Source organism: Equus asinus, chromosome 24, assembly GCF_041296235.1.
Source record: "Equus asinus isolate D_3611 breed Donkey chromosome 24, EquAss-T2T_v2, whole genome shotgun sequence".
NCBI classification, from domain to species: Eukaryota; Metazoa; Chordata; class Mammalia; order Perissodactyla; family Equidae; genus Equus; species Equus asinus.
The window spans coordinates 55,134,068-55,158,132 of record NC_091813.1 but is presented as its reverse complement, the minus strand read 5'-3'; the positions used below and the strand labels follow the sequence as shown (position 1 = coordinate 55,158,132).

Genomic DNA, 24,065 nt, shown 5'->3' with positions numbered 1-24,065 from the left:
TTATAAGAGCTATAAATACGGTAGAATGTTTAAAAATTAGACGTTATAACAGATGATAGATTTTATTATTTTGATTTTGTCTAATTTTTTCTAGGCATAAATAATTGAAAAATACATGATATTTTGACCTGTATTGTTTTAGGACACAGACTAATGCTTGGGAATACTTGAGTTTTGTTTTAAGCAATAATGCTACTTGCTTACTACTGCAGCCTTGATTTCATGCCAGGAACCTGTATCACTTTATTTGAAACAGCAACCAATGTTCATCTTCCAATTGGACAGGCATTGACCCCTGATGTTGCCATCAGTTTGTCATCCCCTGATGAATATCCCAGGCCGTGCACATTCCACACGGAGATTCTATGTGGAAGGTAAAACGTACTCTATGACACTATGACATTGTCTGGAGAAGAATGTTAATGCTCTGTGAACATTCCCACGGAGAGATCTGACCTCTGTTCATCACAAACAGGAACTTTTTTCCTTTTTTTTGAAACCAGAAGCTACAGTGAGAGAGGAAACGATGCTGATTTCTGGGAGAAGTGGTATTGGAGCGTCTGTTTGCTGGCTCTCAGAACAATTGTGGGAAGCCCCACAGAGCTTGTCCTTTTTACTCAAAATAATGGAAAGCACTTCCACTCCTCTGCGGAAACAGAAATTCAAAGACAGGACACAGAGTCTCTAAGCTCTGGCAGCTTTTAGACAGTGTTTTTTCCCCCCTCACTGGTAAACTGAAAGAGGACTCTCCTTGTAGGTGAATTGGTGTGATGTGGTTCTCACCATGTATTCCACCATGCTATTTGCCTTTGGAAATGAAACCTTCTGGCCTGTCTGGTCCCATTCCTTTATTGAATAAATGTGCACTAATCCCTTTCTCTGCATTGAGCTAGGCTGTGAGGAAGCAAAAAGGTGTAAGATACTCTCCCTGCCCTCAAGAAATGTATAATCTAGACAGACACATGAACTGAAAAGTATACCATTTGGAGAGCAATTAGGCAATCTGTAATCTAACTGCTGTGAGTGAGCACTCTTTCTCCTGTTATCTACGCCAGGGAAAGGCTCATCTAAACTCTTAAAGGTTTAGCAACCAGGTGGAGGCAATAGAGGTTCCATCACCTTGGAAGCACATTATGAGATGCTTTGTGGCTGTTCGAATCAAAGAATTAGATTTAACAAAATAACACAGAATGCTGATTAAATTAAAAAGGAAGAAACAGAAAAAAAAATCTATAACAATACCATACATGTAAATTAAGATACACTCACACAAATCAACAATGCCCATTTACCATACAAATAAAAGGATATATGGAAACACACTTAAAGGATGGCCTTCAGTGTGGAGAGGCATGGGTATGGAGACTGTCGATTAAAAGGGGTTGGATAAATACATAAATAAGACAAGAGGGGTCTTTGTTGATTATTAATGATCACGTGACACAAACTGAGGAGTATGAATAACTCAATCCTCAACCAAATTCCTAAAATGGATAAGGAAAGAAAACAGCTAATTACAATTCAGAGCAGGAAGTGAGCTTAGCATTCAATATTACTGCAGAGAGGATTAATAAAATCAGCCTTGGGGATCCAGGAAAATGTTTTGGAGGAGGTGACATCTGGATTGAGCCTTAAATGCCCAATCTCACAGCTGTAACCATTTCCTTTACCACATACAGGCTTGTTCTTACCCTTGAATCTGAATCTGAAGCCCTCCCCCCCAGTGATACTGATGAGCTCTCATCTTATTTATTCCAAATCTATTAGAGTGGGTACTATTGCAGACCCGAAAATAGAAGTTCAAAGAGCAACTGGCCTTAACTTCTTAGCTAGAGCATACCATGCCTAGAGCCATTCTCTCTAACGCGGCAGCCTCCATCACACTCAGTGAGGTATAAATCCATCCTGGTCATCCCATTCCAATTTTGTGCCCTAGGCTCTTACAGTGTTCTGGGGTTTTTTCTTTTTCTTTTTTTCTTCTTTCTTTTTGTAAAATGCAACCTTGTATTTCCCTTCCAACAATTAGGTCCTGGCTTACTCCACCATGGTCCAGCCAGGTGAGACCCACCATCCTACCATTTGATTCCTTTGTCTCTCTGGGACTGTGTATTATCTATCTGCTTCTGCCCAGAGTCCTCAGGAACCAGACTCCTGCCATGTGCTAGCCTTGCAGCTAAGCCCACTGTGTGATGCTAACAGTCTATCGTGGAGAGATTCTCCTACTCTGCTTGCCAGACCCTCCCTCTTGCCCTCTTGCCTTTCATCATTGATCACTGTATACCTTTTCCAACTTAGTCTCCTCGTCACCACTCTGTCTGCCAGTCTGGCCCTTCCCTGGTACTGTGATGCTGGGGATGCCACCAAGTGTAGCTGACATAGGCTGGTGGGAGTGACCTAGTGTAAGAGGTTATGCACTGGGCCCCAAAGCTAGGCTTCCTGGGTGAAAATTCAGATATTCAACTAATTCACTGCACAGGCATAAGCAGGTTATTTAATTTCAGTGCCTGTGAATGAGAAGAGGAATATTACATCATAGAAATCAGGATTTTTGTAACCCTTAAAAGAATTGATATGTGCAAAGTACTTATAGCAGTATCTGCCAGGAAGCAAGTACTCTGGGAATGTTATCCACGCTGTTATTATCTCCAGGTTTAATCCTCCCTGGGATGCTTGCCTCATTCCTAACAACTTCAGTTCTGGCTCTGAGAATCACCAGAAAAAAAAATTAGGTAATATTTATTTTTTTTAGCTAAAAAGAATTGTTTTATTTGGAAAATGAAACACAGTATAGTGGGAACAGCTCAGAATCTGATTTCAGACGACCTAGGTCAGGTCACAGCTGTCCCTTTCTCGCTATGTGGTGCTGGGGAAGTTGATGTCCCTTGGCCTGTTTCTCATTTTTGAAATGGAAATAATAATGACCTATACCTCCCAGGATAGTATGAGGATTCAGCAAGGTAAAGCTTGTGAAAGCCCTTTTGTAAATGGTGCTATGCTAATATTTGTGACTGTTGTCATTGTTCTCTATCATTTGTTTCAGGCCGCTAGAAACTATGTCATAATACTTCCTGTACAGTCAGTGAGTGATAACCCTAATTCAATATTCCAGGAGCAAAGTTGGTCTTTTATGATGGTTAAGTCTCATATTTTGAATGAACTGGCCCAATTCATTGTGACCCTAGAGAAAAACAATCAGTGTATGAAGCGAAGTCCGTTACTAATAGATTATCTTTTAAAATGTGAAAAACAAGCACCACATACACACATGCACAAACTTAAATTTTTCCTTTCTATGTCTCACTTACAACTTATTCTTCATCTGTTAGTAGAATTAACAGGACAGAGCAACTCAGAAAAACTAAGACTTTCCTCGAATAGACAATGGCTATATTATTTGATGATTGCATCATCCTAGGAAGTAGAAGACATAGTGGTATCCCTTTGTACAGATGAGGCTCAGGGGAGGTGGGAATTTCCACCAACATCATCTGGCTAATTAGTGTTGAATTGAGGGCTAGTACCCAGGTGGCTGGACTTCTACCCCATACTGAAAAGAAACTCTATAAATCAAGTATAAATCAAGAAGAATTGGTATTTACTAGCCCCAGCTCTTTGCAAAGCAATAAACAGAACATAGTAAGTGGAAGTGTGTCTATTATTTTGGAAGATAATAGAAGAGATATAGATGAGGTGGCACTTCCCGTAAACACCTGATCAGATACAGTCTTCCTCCACTGGAATATATTGCAATGCATTTAAACATTACCCCAGGTTCACTAAAATACACTCCCCTCGTAGATCTATGCCTGGAATGAATCCATTTGTCTGCCATGCCCGCAGCCATTTTTCTCAAATGGACTTATGAAACCTAACCAATATGGGGTAGCAGAAATTAAAATCATGGCAGTTCTTTAGCATGAAGCATTTGTGAGTGTGAGCCATGGGCACTAGGCCATTAACCTGTTCAATGCCCTTTTAGTATGAGTTCCATGTATTTCCTTGGGTGCCCAGTAGAGTCTAAAGGGAGGGAGGTTTTCAATGAGGGGGACTGCTAAGGACAGTCAAGGAAAGCATCATGATAAAATGAGCCTGGATAGGATCCCTCAATGATAAATGGTAACTCAAGAGGCCGTGAGAGCTAAGGGAAACAGAATAGTAGTCATTGTGGCTTTTTCTATTCCTTGACACAATCCAGTGAAGCTGAACTCCCTTCGCTTTCCTCCTGCTGCTGACTTCTCAAAGTCTGTGTGTATTATTTTCTGGGGAAAAAAAGATACTTTAAAAATTGCAGAATTATTTATAAATAAATTGATTATTTCTTAGGCTCAAAATGTTACTAACTGGTCTTTATAACACTCAGGTTCATTTATACACTTGTAAACTTTCATTTCCAATTGCTGAATAACACCTTTAAGTTTTGTGTCTGCTATCATGCTTTTTTATAGAAGTAAAATGAAAATGGTGTATGCAGACAGGTTTTTGTTTGTTAGAGTCTATGCAGGATTAAATCAAAGACCCATAACTGCACTCCAGATTCAGTGAACAGACGATATCTGTCTTACCAATCTGCTGAATATTCATCCAACATGCTGCTGTTGAGAGTTCTGTCTAACCAATACATTCTTTTCCCTTTCGTACATAGAGTTTTTCAACACCTAATGTGGTAAAGGATGAACACAGTTTTACCCGAATACTAACATATCGGAAAAAGGCAAATGATAGTTTCTTACATTCTTAAAAAAACCTAACAAGGACTCTGGAGCCAGACATTTATGTTCAAAGTTAGGATCTGACACCTACCAGCTCTGTGACCTTGGTTGAGTTTCTTAAACAACCTGTGCCTCAAATTCCATAACTGTAGACTGGGAATAATAATAATACCTACCTTATAGGATTATTATGCAGAAAAAATGAGTCAACATTCGTAAATCATTTAGAACAATTTTTAACACTTAAAAAATCTAGTAAGTCCTAAATAGTTTTTGTATGTATATATATATGAATATATATTCATGCATATGTGTGTGTGTGTATAATATATGTGTGAATAAAGAGGCTGTGACTTCAGATTTCTCGGTATGTGTCCCCAGTGTTCAAGCAATCATGAACTCATACATTTGTCAGTGCTTATTCTCTTTTGAAATTTGCTCTTTCAAAAGTTAATTAAATAAACGGTGCATCTTAAAATTCCTGACTTTTTCTTGTACTTATTGTTAAACACTAAAGTTTAAACTTAATTCTTTATTATTAGAATATAGAAAGGGACTTACATATTATCTTAAGAAAACTTGAATTGGACAAAATCTATATCTGAAAATAGATCTTTTAGGTAATCTTTAAAAAATTTAGTGAGGTAACCATTGTCAGCATGGTTTAATGTCTAGAACATTAACATAGTTCCTGTGTATTTCCTGTCCTTTTAACGGCAGCCAGTAATTCCCTGTAAAAGCCACCTTCAAGTCCTCTCTCACCTTCTAAATCTATTCAGTCAGCAACACTTGTTACTCCTGCGTCTAGAATATTTAAATCAAACTTGTTTCCTCTAGTTGTTCTGACACTGTCCTAGTTCAGATCCTGATCATTTCTTTTTTTTTTTTGAGGAAGATTAGCCCTGAGCTAACATCTGCTGCCAATCGTTCTCTTTTTGCTGAGGAAGACTGGCCCTTAGCTAACATCCATGCCCATCTTCCTCTACTTTATACGTGGGATGCCTACTGCAGCATGGTGTGCCAAGCGGTGCCGTGTCTGCACCAGGGATCCAACTGGTGAACCCCAGGCCACCAAAGTGGAACGTGTGAACTTAATCACTTTGCCACTGGGCCAGCCCCCCAGATCCTGATCATTTCTCATATAAATTACTTCAACAACCTCTTCCCTCTAATCCATGCTATCCTATGGTCACAATTTATCTTGCTGACACACTGATCTAATCACATGACTTAGTCATTTTAAAAATCTCAGGGTCTCTCCATTGTCTCTGAAGCACAAGTCTAGAGCCTGCAGCATGGTACACAAGGTCTACCCCAAACAAGCTCTACCTTCCCTTTTCCTCATTGTCTCAGGCCAGTTTCCTCCCCTTCAGGCCCCTCCTCAACCTGTCACTAGATGAAACCAGGCACCATTCTTTGAACAAGCTATGCGCTTTTAATATCTCCATGTTTGTTACTCCCATTGTTTCCTCTGCTTCTGATGCCCTCTTTCTTACACTCAGTTTAGAAGAATCTTGGCTGAACTTTAAAATTCAGTTTAAAATGACTATTTCTCTAAAGACTTCCCCTAAATCCCTTCTCCTGAACTCCCGTATCGCTCCACACATGTATTTCTTGTAACAATTTGTGTTGTAATTGATGGTTTTACCTATTTGTCTTCCCCACTCCCTGTAAATTCAGAGGGCCAGGCATGTCCTAAACATCTTCTAACCCCAGTGTCCACACCGACCTGGGTCAAAGAAGTTTAGTCAGGGTATATATGAGTCTGTGTGTCTGTATGTTTTAATTTAAAAAGTGCCAGTTTCAGCTCTGAAGCTGACTGGCTGCATCTCTTTAGACGAATCTCTCAGTTCTTTAAAATGAGGAGTTATATCACAGGCCCTTTCTGACTCTAAAATTTTATGATTTTATAAAAGTAAAATAGAAAATCAGTGCAAGCATATTGAGAATAAAAATACTCTATCAGGTTAATAAGCACAAATGTTCTTATGTATAGATAAACCAGTATTAACATGTTTCAAGTAATTACCTAACCAAGCTAACACTAAATGGGGATTTCTTCTTTATTATATATATTTTTAAACTGAAGCCCTTCCATGAACTTATTAATAAATTTGATAAAGGAAAAGAAGTGAGGAAGGAAAAGGGGGACTATATTGGGTAGAGGAGAGACTGAGAACCCAGAAACCGCCTAGCGAGCTATTTTGAATATATTCGTTTGTGGGATGATTGGAGTTCCATTAAGGTGAAAGTTGCACTTGGGGGCAGAAGTCTGGGGACACTGGGCTTCCACATTCTGCAGGGTGCTTTCCTTCATTAAATGAAATATCAGGGAAAATCATGCTTAAAAGATCTATGATTGGCAAATATCTTCTTTCCAAAGAAGCTACAAATAAAAAAGAAAGAATGCATAATTTTTTTGTTTGACTTGAACTGGAAGACAGAAAATGAATTGTAAAAAGTTATAAATGTCCCCAGATAAGGCTCAGTAAAGTTTCCATTCAATTTTCCAATTAAGATAGAGTTCATAAGAAAAAAAGAAGATTTTGCCAAACCGCATTGAAATTTTAGATGTAGAAATTTATTTAAATCTTATTTTATGATCAGATCCAAAATATTATAAATGAGAGTTCAATCTGAAACGCTATTGTTAGTTATTATGGTTACCTTCAAACCAAAGAGAATCTCATCCAGAGAAACAAAGCTGGGTTCAAGGGTGTGTTTCTTTGTACTCTTCTGTTGTTTTCAAAGCACTGTGCTAATTACATTAAAGAACACTAAAGAACTGAAGACAAGGTCATTGACCCCAAGGAAAACAAAAGTAACACACGGACAACAAATGGACAACATAAGCAAAGCCAAAATTACATACCTACAAACAATCTAGCAGTGCCAAGAAATACAAAGCTGGGAGCTGATCTCGGAGGAGGGAAGTTAGTCTGGGAAGGCATCTAGGAGAAAGGGAGCCTCTAGCAAGGTCTTGGAGGAAGCAAAGCAGGGGTCATGCAGCTGAGGAATGAGGACCTTAAAGGCAGGGCAGCAACCTCAGCAAAACACATCTAGAGGTAATGCTGGACCAGATGTGTGCAGAAGTTGGGAGTAGCTTGATTAAAATGAAGAGACTCTGAGATGTCACTAAGAAAGAGATAGGGGACCAGCCCAGTGTTGTAGTGGTTAAGTCCATGCTCTCCACTTCGGTGGCCCAGAGTTCACCAGTTCAGGTCCTGGGTATGGACCCACACACTGCTCATCAAGCCATGTTGTGGTGGCATCCCACATAGAACAACTAAAAGGACTTCCAACTAGGATATACAACTATGCACTTTGGGGAGACAAAAAAAGAAGAGGACTGGCAACAGATGTTAGCTCAGGGCCAAACTTCCTCACCAAAAAAAGCCTGCAAGAAAAAAAAAAGAAAAAGAAAGGGATAGGAATGACAGGGACCCATTTGCAAGATCCTTGGAGAGTATTAGCATTTAGTGCAAGCAGTGAAGGAGAGCCAGAGTTTATGCAACAAACCTTTCATCCCTGCACTCCCATAATCAAGAATGTATTCGAAGCTCCTTAGTGGATAATATTGCAAATTTCATCTCCTAAGCTTAGCATTCAACTCCTAGCCTGGAATTCAAGACTCTTCATGATATGGTCTAACTCACTCTTCTAGTCGAATACCCTATTTCTGTCCCATACAAACCTCCACACATGCATATTGAAACCAAGTAGAGCTGAGGGCATTTCTTTATATTCTTTTGCATAAGAGTATGTTTTTTAGCATTTCTGCCTTCGCTTCCTATTTTCACTTCTACCTGAAATGCCTTCCTCACTTCTGTCGTTGTGGGTCCTCTCCGTCCTTTACAGTCCAGCAGAATTCTGCATCTTCCATAAAGCCTTCTCTTCCTCTCCAGCCCACAGTGATTCCCACCCCAGTACACTTCAGTTGTGCTTATTGTTTATAACACCTATTTAGCACTGAAACACTGACTTAGTGTATAGTTACCTTTACTTATACAATGTATGTGAATAATTGTATGTCTACTCATAAATAGTAAGCAACTAGAGAGTAGAGAGTTCTCTTATATTTTCCATTTCCCACAACGCCTTGTACATTTTAAGTGTTCAGTAAAAATTAATATATTGGCTTCTTAAAACATAGGAGAACAAGACTATTCTTGTCTTTTAGGGTTTTATCTCAGCGCTTTCTTCAGCTCTTAATATATCATATGTTCTGTTTTTATTCCACATAATAAACAAATGATAATAAGCTGAAGTGGGAGAAGCATAGCCTCCGTAATCAGACAGATCTAGGTTCAAGTTCAGCCCTTTCTACTATAAGCCTTGTGACAACCTTGGGCATATTCTCAACTTCCCTAAACTGTATTTTCCTCTATTACCAATGAGAGTAATAAATATCTAACTTGCAATATCTTTGTAAGATAATGTGCCATAATTCTAGGCATTCATGAAGATTATCTATTATTAAAGTTTTCCACCTGAATTTTCCCTATGAATCATTGAATGGTTATCCTTCAACAGAGAAATCTTTTCCTTGCTCATTTCACCATTTTAAATTTTCCAGCATCTCTTAGAAATAAATACCTTATCCTGTTTTTTGTTACTATCATTATTTTTGTGTGTGTGAGGAAGATTGGCCCCAACCTAACACCTGTGGCAATCTTCCTCTATTTTGTATGTGGGATGCCACCACAGCATGGCTTGATGAGAGTGTGTAGGTTCGTGCCTGAGATCCGAACCCGTGAAGTCCAGGCCACTGAAACAGAGTGTGCGAACTTAACCACTATGCCACTAGGCCAGCCCCATATATCCTTTTTTCAACAGACCATGTCTTCTTCTCCCTTTAAAATGTTCCTGTTCTCTTAAGGTTCACTCTATAAGATTATACCACTCACTACTCACCTCGATACCGTCACCTACTGATGTCCAGGTCATTTTCCCTTATTCACTGAAAACCTGAGCATCTGGCTCACTTTCTTTCTCCCTACTAACATTAGTTATCATCATTTTTGGCAAACTCAACACCCTCATAGAAACAGACCTGATCTTCCCATGTCTCAGTTCTTTGACTTCCCTTCCAAGGCTTTTTTCCTTTCACCACAAGTTGGCCACTGGCTCCATTGCCTATACCCTACAGTTTGGCCATACTCTCTGAAACACTGATTCCAAACAACTCATTATGACCACTACTTCATATTTTTCCAGTTGAATTATTCTAGGTGTCTCATTCCAACAATTATTTAATTCCACTGTAACTCTTATCTGTTGCTCACTTTCCTCCTAACCTAACACAGATTTCACGCTTCCTCACTGAGATCACTCTTTTGCATACTCTCAATTCTTTTGCCCTTCTGTCCTTCTATCGTAATGCCTTGCAAAACCCCAAATCAAGTTTAATCTTGTTCATCACCTCCCAGAGCAGCCGAGCATAGCTAGAGAAAATCACACAATCGCACTGAGGTTTCACTTTAATTAATGACCCCAAATCTCTTGGGAACATTAAACTTTTCCTGGAAATGCCACTATACTTCCCTGGCAAAATTGCTTTTCCACTACCCAAAATAAATTTATACTATCTTCTCTCTGGACAGCCATCTAATGGCTTCCTAACCTTGCTTCTTATGTGACTGGCAAAATTAAAGTAATAAAACAAACATCCGCATTCTGTCAAATTTAACTGTTCTACTGCATCTGTGTTTACAAACTTTGTCTTTTCTCTTATTACTACCCTGGATGTTATCAGGACAGGCAAACCCCTCCTCTTGTGCACTATATCCCAAGCCCTCTTACCTAAGCAAGACCCTTATTTCTACAATAATCCCCTTAATGCCCTGTATCTTCAATTTCCCATTTTATATCCCATACATAGGTCATATTCCTAAATATATTTATACATGTAAATAGATATGCATATACTCAAATTTCTCACCAGCTCCTGTTCCATTCCTCTGCTCTACCACACAGAAAGCTCCTCAAAATAGTTGTCTGTGTGTCTTCTCTTCAATTTCTCTTTTGAATTCTGTGTTTATCTCACTTAATCAGTCTTTTTTCTTTGGCCTTTGTCAAAGTCACCAGTGACCTCCATCTTGCCAAATCTAATGATCGATATTCTGTTCTTGTCATGCTTGACCTCTCTGCAAAGTTTTATACAATTGACCTCTCCTTTCTTAAAACTTTTATTTCACTCAGCTTCTCAGATACTACCACCTTTTAGGTTTATTGCTTCCCTTCCTTAGTTTTCTTTGCTGCCCCCTCTTCTTCTAACCCCTGATTGTTGCAGTGCCCCAGAGATCAGTCAGTTTTCTAACTGCCCACACGGTACTTACACATATATCAATGAGCCGTCTCAAACCTAGCACGAACCTTTGAATCCGCAGACTCTCCTTATCCTCCCCGATCTAGTTAACGGTGCCATTATTTAGCCAGTTGATCAAAGTTAGCAGTCATTCTTGAGTCCTCTCTCCTCCTCACTCTATATTCAATCCACCTGCAAGTTTTGGTCGTTCTACCTTCAAAAAGTTGGTTTCTTTTTTTTCACTGTTAATGAAAATGTATACAACAGTCTGAATGATCTTCTTAAAACATAAATTAGGTCATACCATTTCCTTTCTTAAAAATCTTTTACTTTCTTCTCTGGTAGACAAAAAAGAAAATCAAATTATTATTTATATTAGTTATTGCTTCCACCTGGAATTCTCTTCCCTAGATTTTTGCATGTGTCGATCTTTTTCATCTTTCAAGTCTCTGCTCAAATGTCACCTCCTCACTGAGTCTCCTTCAAATACTTTATGCAAAATACCTGCTCCTCTGCCTATAATTTTCCTTCTTCTTTCCTGCTTCATTTTTTTCATACCACTTACCACTATTTTAAGCTATATTTTTATTTGCATATTTATTTATTATCTGTTTCACTGTATGATAAGCCCCATGAAGGCAGGGACTTTACTTCCCTTGTTTATCATTGAATCATCAGTGCCTAAAACTGAAGCTTGCACATATTAGGTGTTGAATTAATATTTGTCAAATGAGTGTTGAGTGAAAATATTTAAATATGAAATCCTATGGATCTCCGTCCATGGTCTTGCTTGCTCATCTGGTATTATTCACTCTATTGCCACCATTCTAATTCAGGCCTGGCATTACTTTGTTTCTGTTCACCTATGCCTCTATCTCTATTTTCTCTCTTTCTCCAATTCATTTTGCATGCTGACTCCCATTAATTTTTAAACAACTTTATCACTTTCTCATCTTCATTAAAAACATTGGTCTTTATATCTAAATTAAATTTTACAATTTTCAAAGTGATTTTCCTTGCAGTATTAAACTCATTTGAACATGCCATCTGCCAACACAAAAATCTTTAGCAGTTCTCTGCAGCCTAAAAGTATTTCTCCTGACATTCAAAGCTTTTTGTAACATATTCCCAATCGACACTAAGTTTTAGTTTAGATGCTATTTACACTAGATCAAAAGTAATCTCTCTCTATGTTCTGAGTTTCTGAAGTGCATTGTGTTCAGACACTCATATGGCTCTTTCACATATTTTATTATATTGTCTATATATTTCCATGTACTGCTAAATTGCAATTTCCTGGAGCATGGGAACCATATTTCACGCATGGGTACACCCATGTAGCTAACAGAATGATATATTTATACCAGTGATCAGTATATATATGACTCATGATATTTTTTATTTACATTCTTATTACCAAATTTAACATATTTGTGTTAAAATCCATAACTGAAAATTTTGTAAAATGTATCTATTCAGGGTTATGTGAAAGAAACGTTGATCTTATCTTCTAACTTGGTGGTTTGGATTATGATTACTATGACATCAAGTTTTGAGGGATGGTGTAGCACATAATCAAGAGGGCAAGTTCTGGAGCCAAACTCCCTAAGTTCAGAATGCCAATTCTTCCATTTGCTGGCTTTGTGACCTTGGGCAAGATGATTAACATCTTTTTTGTGTCTCTCCCTCGTATTTAACAAGAGAAGGATAATTAGTAACTCTTTCATAGATTGTTAAGAAGATTGCTTAAGTGAGGATTATAAGGCTCTTGAAACAGTGGCTGGCACATGGAAATCACTCAATAAATGTGAGCTATAAGTAGTCTTCCAACTTCTATATGCAAACAACCTCCTACAAAGCTACCTATGGGAAAACCATCACTGCTTGGTATTTCCATTGGGATAATGGAATTCATGTTTAGGGGACAGATAAATGTTCTCTGTTATGTATAAACCTACAGAATCCTTTGTATATGAATTTACATCTCAAGCTCTTATTTTAGGGTGAAAGGGTGGAGCTCAGTGTTATTTCTTGGATGGTACTTAATATTACAAGGATAGTCACAAAAGATTAGCCAGCTCCTGATCCTTACATGAAAGCTGGCAGTTTTGAGAGCACACAATTATATATTCACAGAATCCATGGTTCAAATTAAACTCCTCAAAATTAAATTTACTCCCTTGAGAATGCTCAACTCAAAGCAAATAATATGAGATATTTTTTATGTTAGGATTTGTTAATGGAGGCTTAAAGACTTGACACAAATATTTATCTCTTCCCCAGGGAACAGATTAACGGATAAGTCTTTAAGCATTAGAAGCAATTAACACCAAAACATAAATGGCTAGAACATGATCACACTAATCTGTAAAGACCTTAAATGGTTTCAGAAACTCTAGTCAAGATTCTCGTGGAGGAGCCAGCCCTGATGGCCTCATGGTTAAAGTTCAGTGTGCTCCACTTCAACAGCCCTGGTATGCTTCCAGGGCATGGAACCACACCACTTGTGTGTCAGTAGCCATGATGTGGCAGCAGCTCACAGAGAAGAACTAGATGGACTTACAATGAGAATATACAATTAGGTACTAAGGCTTTGGGGAGGATAAAGAAAAAGAGGAAGATTGCAACAGATGTTAGCTCAGGGCAAATCTTTCCCAGCAAACCAATAAAATAAAATTAAAAAATAAAGATTCTCATGGCAAAGACCAGTCTTTCAGGGTTTGCCATTACAAAATCATCTATCATTCTTTTCTCTCAGCCATTATGGAAGAACAGTTTTAAGATTTAGCTTTTGTTTTACACAGCAAGTAAATAAATATATAAATAAATTTCACATGATTAGATGCTTTACAATAATTGCTCCCAGTTTAGACTTTTAGTTTGCTTTTATGAAAAGAATACCAATAAGCTATATGGGTGCATTCCTTCCATGAAGCTGCTATTTGGAAAACTAAGGAAATTCACTTTGTTTTTCCTTTTGAAACCAAAGTAGTACTAAAGTATCTGTTGCCATTAACGTGTTCCTCAGCCAACCAGAAGGGAGACTATTTCAGCTGCCTACACTGAGGTTAGACATCCTCTAAGTAAGACGGATGGTTAGACTGACCTCAAACTAAACAGAGCTATAACTATTTTTTAAGGGAAACAGGAAGTGGATATCTTATGTACCATTTCAGTCTAGAAAAATAAATAAATAAGGAAGAGGGATGGCCCAGCAAAGAGATTCTCAAACATTCTTGGCAATGCAAAACATTTTTGTTGTTTGTTTGATTATGTGATCAACTTTCCTCTGTCTCTACCAGCTCCTTTCTCATGTCCTAGGAAAAAAAATGTTGTTAAATTATATGTTGAATTAGACACATTTATCCCAAACTATTTTGGTTTGAAAAATTGTATACATTTATAGTAATGCATATGCTAACTAAAAATTTGAAATATTGAATTGAAGTTCACTTTGCACCTGAGACATTGCACTTGAGAATAATCTATAACTAGATGAGAATATCTCAATTTCTTGCCCCCAGTAAGGTACCACAGTTGTCTGAATCACCCAGTCTTTGACATTTAGGCTTCCTCATGTAAATCGTCATAGCAAATGTTGTTTGCTTATTTCATGTAGTCAAATTGCCTGTGTCATCTCAGAGTCTAACAGTTATTAACATTAATGAACCCTCAGGCCCAGCCTTCTGAACTCTGAACTGTGTACGTGTGTTCTATTCTCTAGTAAACATGCTTTCAAAAATAGCACTGCTAGTCTGCCAAGATCAAAAACATCTCTGGGCATTCTTTCTGATGCCCCTCAAAACCTGTTTTAACCTAGCCCAGGACAGATAGAGCTGCCCCTCACTACTCCTGCTAGAAAAATAACTTAATTTGAATATTTAAGACAAGTAGTTGCAATATTAGGCACCCCAGATGTATGCTGTTATGTGGCTTCAAAGGACGATAACTACATTTTTATTACTCCAAAATCCTTTGTACACCTGCCTGGTCTTCTACCTCAAAATCTCTTTGAAGAAAAATGGGCCTAATTCTCCCCTCAGATCTAACTAAAGGCAGCAGGAATTACAGTTCCCATGGAGGAGGATTTGGACGGTGATGGCTCTTCACTCAGCCTTCTTTGTGGATTATACCGCAGAAATCTTCCAGGGCCAAATTTAAAACACATTTGTTTTAGAGTTTGCCATGTCGGGTATTATTCTGCAATTTTCATGCTATTTGATTTCTATGTAAAAGTGTTTTTCTGTCTCCACTCTGCTCCTCAAAGCCCATTTACTGCTTTCTGTCTCTAATATCTATTTTCAGCAAAGACGGTGAAAAATGATGGGAAATTTGAAGTGGCTCTGCTTTTGTTTGAAAAACATTACGGTGCTTTCTGTAAAAACTAATCAAAAGCTTCCTCCTGTTACCCATTTTACTGCATTGTAATGGGTACAGTGTATATTGCTTATGGAGCTATCGGAAGCATCCTGGGAAATGATTCAAATACTACTTGGTGGCTGGAAGCTTGTTTCACTCCACGTCTATATGGAATGAATGCAATACCATTGCACTTGCTGACCCAGCACTACCCCCAAATCCATCACTAAAGACAACATAACACTCCTTTGGAGTTATATCATTTCTTCCCATCAAAGGATTAATAGCGCCTTCATATTTTCTGTTTCATTAATTTATAGGGTCCTTTATCTGAGGAGATCAGCACATGTATTGCTCCTAAATGTAGAGGACAATCCCTGTAGCCTGGCCTGGTGAATATTGAAGTGAAGTCTCGTGATTTATGCTTCTACACACACTCTTCCCATAGACTGGGGATGCCAGAATACCAGCGGTCTGAAAGCCCAAATTGTCAGCATGGTACACTTTGTTTCACATCAAACCTCAAGAATTGTCAGTCCTGGTCCAAGAGAGTTGGCCCAGTTGAAGTCTATGAGACAGCTCCTTGCAAAAAAGATAACTAATGGCTCTCTCCTGGAATAAAGGCCCACCCGATAGCTACTTTTATTTATAAAACCCCTTTAGGAACTCACCCAAAGGACCCCTGAAAGCTGTCATCAGGGTATGCTTCAGATTCTCTGAAGAACACCATTCCCCTTCCGTATTTTAAATTAAAATCTTTAAGAAATCTACAATAATATTTTTTAGGATAGCAATCTCGTACCGAGTGCTTATGATGGTTGCGCACTACGATGTGAGCTTCTTATACATTGTTTCATTTGACCATCTCCACAGTTCTGTGGGGTGACTGCTTAGTCCCTACCTCAGAGGCTTCAGAAAGCTCACAGGCAGGTTTAGTAACTTGCTTATTTTCACCTGTTCCATTAAGTTCACAAATGTCCACAAACAGTTCAAAAACTCTTCTTAAGAATTCCCTTACTGGGGCCAGCCTGGTGGCATAGTGGTTAAGTTTGCACTCTCCACTTTGGTGGCCTAGGGTTTGTGAGTTTGCATCCTGGGCACAGACTTACACACTGCTCATCAAGCCGTGCTGTGGCAGCATCCCACATACAAAATAGAGCAAGATTGGCACAGATGTTAGCTCAGGGACAATCTTCCTTACAAAAAAAAAAAAAAAGAAAGCCACTAAGATGCCAGCCCTGGTGTCCTAGTGGTTAAGTTCAGCATACTCCACTTCGGTGGTCCAGGTGTGGACTTACACTGCTCTGTTAGCAGCCATGCTCTGCTGGTGGCCCACATCCTAAAAAGTAGAGGAAGATTGGCACAGATGTTAGTTCAGGGTGAATCTTCCTCAGGAAAGAAAAAAAAAAAAGAATTCCCTTACCAATAAGATAGGCACAATAATACTTAGCTCGTAAAGTTTAAAATCTTCACTCAGGAAACAATTACCTAAAAATTGGTCTACAAAGGACCAAAAGAAAATATGAAGAAAAATAGCTTTTCCCAGTGGGTTTATTGAAATTTATTTCAGCATATCAGCCTCCAAATTAAGCCACAGGTTTTAGAAAGGATATTATAATCCAAACTACACTTTAAGAATAAGTCTTAAAATCACCTTCCAGATTACTTTTACGATAATGTGTAACGAACTTCAGATTCTCATTTAAAATATCTTGTCTCTTTGGTTTGAACCTCTATAGCTTACATCAAAACCACCATGCCATGAAGACTTATGTTGGAGCTACCAAAAGTATGGTATGCAGAACAAAATTCTGCAAGAAATCACTGACAGATGAGACTGGAGCATCATGAGCATTGGCCTCTCTACCTGTCCTTATCATGGCCTGATTTGTAAGCAAAAGCAAGCTACTCAACACATATGGGGCTCAGTTCTACGAGAGAGTGATAGACTAGTGGATATTACTCAAAGTTTCTTCAAGTTCTCTAATTCTGAGTGGTTTTTTAGGTGATTGAAAAGAGACAACAGTCAGACCACAAAGATGGGCAGCAGTCAGTGTCCCGGGTGAATCTGTTCAGTATAGAGGTAAAGCACACATACCAAAAGGTGAGTGTGCATGGACTTAAAAACTTGGCAAGGCACTGCTACATGATGGGGAAGAATGTGTGTCAGTTCTTCAGTTCTATTTACGCACATAAGCAGTAACGTCTTTAACAGACACGTCAGAATTCTTACGAAGAACAAGTAAAAGACCATTCGTGATGTTGAAGGCAATATTCAAGGAAAAATGTTCTGAAATTTTTTTTAAAATCAATGTTTAACAGTATCTTTGGCAAAGGAAAAATTGTGAATAACATGGTATGCAGCTGTGTATGGAAAAACTAAAAATGGAACTGTAATTTGGTCTTAAATTAGAAACACATCTGAGTTTTGTTAACAATTACAGAGGGATATTAATTTGTTTCTTTCACTCCTTAATTGTGTATATATTGTCAGACACACGAAAAGGGCGGGGGGAAGGAGGAGGAGAAAGAAGAAAGGAGAAGGATTAAAGCAGGAGAGGGAGAGAGAAAATATACGACAACTACACATAGACATCACAGTTCCTGTGTGAGCTTCACTCTGCTTACAGTCAGGCTGTCTAAGATGGGCAGAGGACTGCCTCAAAAGAGAAAGTCAATGAAGTCCTTTCAAAATCAACTAAAAAGGTGGCATGTTTAAGAGAAACCTATGATTTCTTCTCTGTGTAATCTAATAGTGTCCCAGTCTTACCACCGCTTCCAATAACAGACATACAAATACAAAACCAATGTAAACCATTAGAAAGTCCCATGAGACATACACTATGAAAACTATACTTGAATAAATTATAGAATGTAAGGGCATAGAATGGATTACTCTTATTACCTGAGCTCAGGGATGACTATTGAATGGCCATAAATGTTTCTCATGTAGGCCATACCCAACTGCAAACAGGCCAGCTTCCCATGCAGATTCGAGAACACCATATCTATAGCCCAAGCACAAGTCAATTTCATGGTACTATCTAAGCCATCTAGCATTCTCTGGGAAGTTTATTTAAAGCTAAAAATATGAACATTAGTTCTCACATGTGTTTTTTAAGTCACACAAAATCAGACAGAAAGAAATTAAGAAATGTATTAACCTTTGTCACAATCTCACACATTATCAAGTTAGTCACTAAATAACTTCCCAAGCCATAAGGATTTCAAGTTGCCTCCTTTTTGTTCTACTTCTAAATTGAGAGATTGTGCCACAGTAAATCTGCAACATTAATTTGCATAAGAATGATCCAGAAGTTTGTTGACAAGAACAATTCCTTAACCCTATCAAGTGGTTCTGATTCAGTAGATCTGGGTTGGCACCCAGGAATATACCTTTCTTATGAGTACTCTAAGATCTAGAGTCTAGGAAACTTCATAGACTGCATCTTGAGAAATGCTAGGTGCTTCATTTCTAAGGTTCCTTTCATCTATAAAATGTTTAGGCTTTATAAAACAGAAAGTAATGAAGACAGGGCAGATGAGTATACATAAGTGATGATATAGAGAAAGGACACATTATAAAGATAAATGAAAGACTCTTTCATTCATCAACACCTATTGCCAATGGGCCAAGCACAGCACATGTAACTAGCGATAGAGATGAAGGGGAGCTCCCAATTTGCTGGAGGTGACAGATAATAAATAACTATGAGATAGTAATGTAAGTGCAATAATGGAGATGCGTCCTTACAAAGGGGGAGAACTGAAAAGTGATCAACTCTGTCAGGGAGGAGAATACTTGTTGGACTAAAAAAAATGAGGATAAGAAGGAATCCAGAATCGATTTAAAAAGAGGAGAAAATAGAGAAAGGAATCAAAGCAACTAATGCCACATAAAGAGGAAGAAGCAATGAAAAATAGGAAGGTAGGCTGTAAAATTAGGCTGAAATAGAAAGATCCCATGAGAAACTGACAAAGATTGAATTTTGCTCTGGGTCCATCAATTCAATATACTGATAAGGCTTTAATTCTTTTGCCTTTTTCTCTCAAGTTTTTTCTAACAAAATTTCTAACATTTTCTAATTGAGTTCTTTGGAACATTTAATCTATATTCATTTTGTTAAAGAAGCTAGATTATCAGTGTGTCCAGGTAACTAAATCATAATGTAATAACCAGTCTTTTCTGTAGCTCCTGATTTCCAAATATTGAGTTTTTTTGGTCATTCTGAATTATTTGGAATCTGTTGATTATTTCTATTTGTTTTCTCCTTGGATGCTCCAAAACTGAACTCTTTGGACAATTTATAACCACCTGATAATCACTTAAACAAATTCCATTCTTCTGTGCTGCAAACTAAATTTAAAGCAAAATGTCATCCTAATATACATTGTGTGTGTGTGTGTGTGTGTGTGTCTGTGTGTGTTTGTAAAGGCAAGTTGACTGTTACATCCATGCACAGAAACAGTTTAACATCCTAAAGTCTTTAATAACTTACATATAGAAATGCTATTCACTTGCTAAAGTTTTCACTTCTGCTATTGTTTTTATCTTTTTTTCCAAAAGAAAAATAACATTTCAGCTCTCTTAACCAATAGAAGTGTCTTATAAAAAAAGCAAGAGAATAAATCGTTTTCTTTTTTCCTTTTTTGTAACATTTTTTATTTAATTTCTTTACACATAATTTATATACATGTATATATAGTTCACACATATGCATTTTATATAGATGAATAAATGCGATCATAGGCATGCTTATTTTTTAATGAATTCAGTTTTTCTTTTTCTACTTTTTTGGCATCCCTCTCTCCTCTTTCTTCTTACACGAACACATTGCATTATCCCCCTCCAAGATGAGGCATATCAAAACCTGATGTCTTTGTCCATATTATCTCCATTGCCATGCAATTTTATACAGATATATAGCTATACTCACACAAAGACACACACATATATCTGATTTTTTTCATTGTTTATAATGTTTTTGCAAACAGACTGCAACGTGGTCCCCATCACCCCACCTCCTGATATTCTCAGCCTTCTATAGTTCCCTCATCTTGAGTAGGGATGGGATCTATGACTTGCTTCTAAGAAATTGAGTATAAAAAAGGTGCTTGGGTGTACATGATTACATACATGTGATTATGTTACATAAAACTGTAATGTCTTTTTTGATACAAGAATTTCTCTCCTTGTTGGATTTGAGGAAGCAAGTGGCCATATTAGAAAAGCCCACATAGCAAGGAATCGAGGGCAGCCCCCAGCTGAAAACCAGCAAGAAACTTTGTCTCTAAATCCGTCAACTCACAAGGAACTGAATGCTGCCAGCAATCACATGAGCTTGGAAGTGGATCCTACCCCAGTCAAGCCTCAGATGACACCTCATGCCCACCGTGACACCTTGATTACAGCCTTGTGAGACCCTAAAGGGAGGACTGAGTTAAGCCATGCCCAGAATCCTGATTCATAGAAACTGAGATAATAAACGTGTGATGTTTTAAGTCACAAAATTTGTGGTAATATTGCTATACAACAGTAGACAACTGACATATATATAAAGTAGGATTATAGCAAACACATTAAAAGATAACTATCTCAGTCTTGCCTGAGGTCTGACTACTTGATCAGCTAGACAGGATGTGCAAAGTAGAGGATTGAAAACCACATTTCAGACCATTTCCAAAACCTTTCTTCAGTATTTAAAAGAGTTGCAATTGAAGAAGCCAGAGTTAGATATTGAAGAGAAGATTTCATTTAAGAGACCTATCAATTTGTCAAGAGAACCAATTCCCACTCCCATGGAATACTGGATGGAAGGGCTTACCCCTCACTTCAAGCCTAGTGAGAGGAACTTCAGAGAAACCATTTGCAGAGCTTGATACGTGACCCCAGTGCTGACAGAGCTCAAAGATGAGAGAATTGCTAAAAGAATCTGGATTGGCAGAGTAGAGGGCCATTATTGGGAATTACTGTCGTTTGTCAACAGAAGGCCAAACGCGTATCTTTCCTGTGGACAAAAGGTGGGCCACAGAAGAAAGAGTTGGTGTGGAGTTGTTATAAATCCTGCCTAATAGGGCTATCTGCAGTGGTGAGGAGATCTCAGCAGAAGGAGCCTGAAGGGAAATAGCAGATGCCCAGGAAACTAGGGAGAAGCTGGAAAATACCAGACAAAAGAGTTGCATCAGCCCAAGTCAAGTGAATTGCACGGAGACATGCCAAGTAATGGGATGTTCACCAAAGAACCCACAAACCATCCATTAGAAGTAGAGTCAGCTTTAAATATCTGCCAAGCCCAGCGAGTGTCAACCCAGGATAACTTAGTCACACAAAATCTTTCCTGGTCCTTTACTTCTTTTTCCTCCTCCCTTCTGCACAGCCACTCTGATGCTGGAGGAGTCAGAATTCACAGTTAGCCGATTGTGGGAGGGAGGATGGGAACACAGGCTGGCAGAAAGCTTTCTCTTTAGCATCAAATCAGAGCTGGAGAGAGGAGAAGCTTTAACTTTGAAGGAAGTCTTTAATTATTACATTGAGTGGGCATATTAATTACTGAACTGAGTCTTTTTTAAGTCAAAATGATTGAAAGACGTTTTATTATCTAATAGTGGGCAGTAAACTCTGAGTTTGCCCTATATTTTATCCAACAGCAGAAATTCTAGAGTTCTACTGCATAGTTTTGTAAGAGCAGTTGTGGGTGAGCAACACTGTTCTGATTGCATCCTACAAGTCCTGCTCTTTCAACGATTTTCTGTACTTTTCTCACTCAACTAAACTTCATGGAAGTTCTCACAAATCGTCTTGTAAAACTCTAACACATTTATTCATAATGGTTTGAATGAATCATAAATCTATTTGACCTGTTGATGGACACACTCTTTTCCTCATCAGTTTTTATTTGCTTGTTTTGCTCCTATGAGCTTCAATTTTGATATTAAACATGCAACAATTAACATCCATATATAAATTTTTAAATATTGGTGATTTTCATTTCTATAAGATATTCTCAGGAGTGAAATTTCTTGGTGAAATATGTATATATATCAAGAAAGGTTGAAACACTTCACATTTCCAGCAGTAATGAATGAGTGATTTTTCATCCTGTCTTAGCCAGTTGTGTATGTTAAAACTCTTCAATGTTTGCTAGTCTAGGGGGTACAAAGTGATAATCATTGTTATACTAATTTGTATTTCTTTGAAGAGCAGTAAATCTGAGCATTCCATTATTTACAGAACACAGAATCTTAGATTGGAAGAGGTTTTTTAAAAGATATGCTAAAATCCTTACCTAGACTTTATAAATGTGAGACCAAGAGAAGTTTGATTGACTTGCCAGGGTCACACAATTCCTTATTGGCAAGCTCGAATTAAACATTGCTATTGTGGTCTCTTGTCTTGCAAGGCAATGCTCTGTTAATCACAAGTCACTCTTTAGCAGGAACTATTTGATTAGGAGTAAATAAGAGGTATAAATAATAAGCACTATGAGTTCCAAGAAGCGGGAGAGAGGTCACTGTGAGCTATAATAAGCAGAGAAGGGAAAATATTTAGAAGGAATAAAAAGAAAAAGTTATTTGAGAGAGTGAGTCAAAGTTTATGGCACAAATAGAAGTTTCTTTAACGGGAATGGTAAAAGGTAAGATTGTACAAATAGGCTTAAAATAGATTTTACTTTCAATATCAGGTTAAGGTATTCTTGCTTTATGTTACAAAGATGAAGCATTTTGGATGGGAATGTAGAATAATGAGTAATATTTTAGAAAAAGTGATATGGAATGTCTATACAGAGCAGACTTTTTTAATACAAATTTAAACAATTAATTTTTCTGCACAAAAGTTATTTTTTAGTTTTTGATATTTATGGTACATAACACAAACATACATACATACGCTCTATATCTTTCAAAATAATTATTTCAGTACATCCTTCTCTCATGAAGGTGTCTTTCTTTTTTTTTATTTTTTATTTTTTGTGCCTGAGGAAGATTCACCCTGAGCTAACCTCTGTGCCAGTCTTCCTCTACTTTGTATGCAAGACGCCTCCACAGCATGGCTGATGAGTGGAATATGTCCACACCCTGGATCCCAACCCTTGAACACAGGGCCACCAAAGCAGAGCCCAGGAACTTTAACCACTCTTCCATGGGGCCAGCTGAAGGTGCCTTTCTTGTTAACATCTTTTTATTCTAACATTGTTCCCACATAAGCTGCTCTACACTGGGGGGGACCCGCAGCAGGGAGTGACCAATTCTTAGCCATTCACATTTAAACAGCTGCATAGGCCATGTGTTTATACAGTAAAGCTTGAAAAGAAAATGTTTCCTTTTTTAGAAAAATAATTTTTGATAGGAAAGAATCTAAATTACATGACTGTATGTAAATAACACAGAAGAGTTCAGCATTTTCTAGGATACCAAATAATACACAAGATAAGAGGCAAATTGTGCTAAAAACGTCTTTAGAAGAACTGCATTCATTCAGTACATAAGGCACTCCTGGAAAGGTGTTGTCAGACATCAGGTAACCTCACCGAACTGATGAGGTTATAATCTCTTAGTGAATTGCTGTTTTGTGATAAGAAACAGCATGCCAATTGCCTAAAAGAATTATTAACACAGCAAAATCTGATTTGTTTCTTTGGTATGGGGACAATTCTATATAAGAAAAATTCATACATATAGTTTTTGAGAGT

The 24,065-nt window shown here is 37.8% G+C and overlaps 1 long non-coding RNA gene across 1 annotated transcript in view; it reads right to left on the bottom strand.

Moving 5' to 3' along the window:
* The window catches only part of LOC139041837 (uncharacterized), a 43,038-nt gene extending 32,268 nt beyond the window's left edge, over positions 1 to 10,770 (bottom strand). The window contains exon 1 of the long non-coding RNA XR_011497827.1: positions 10,651 to 10,770. This is a non-coding gene — a long non-coding RNA (uncharacterized lncRNA). The remainder of the gene's footprint in view (positions 1 to 10,650) is intronic.
* Positions 10,771 to 24,065: the final 13,295 nt, after the last annotated feature.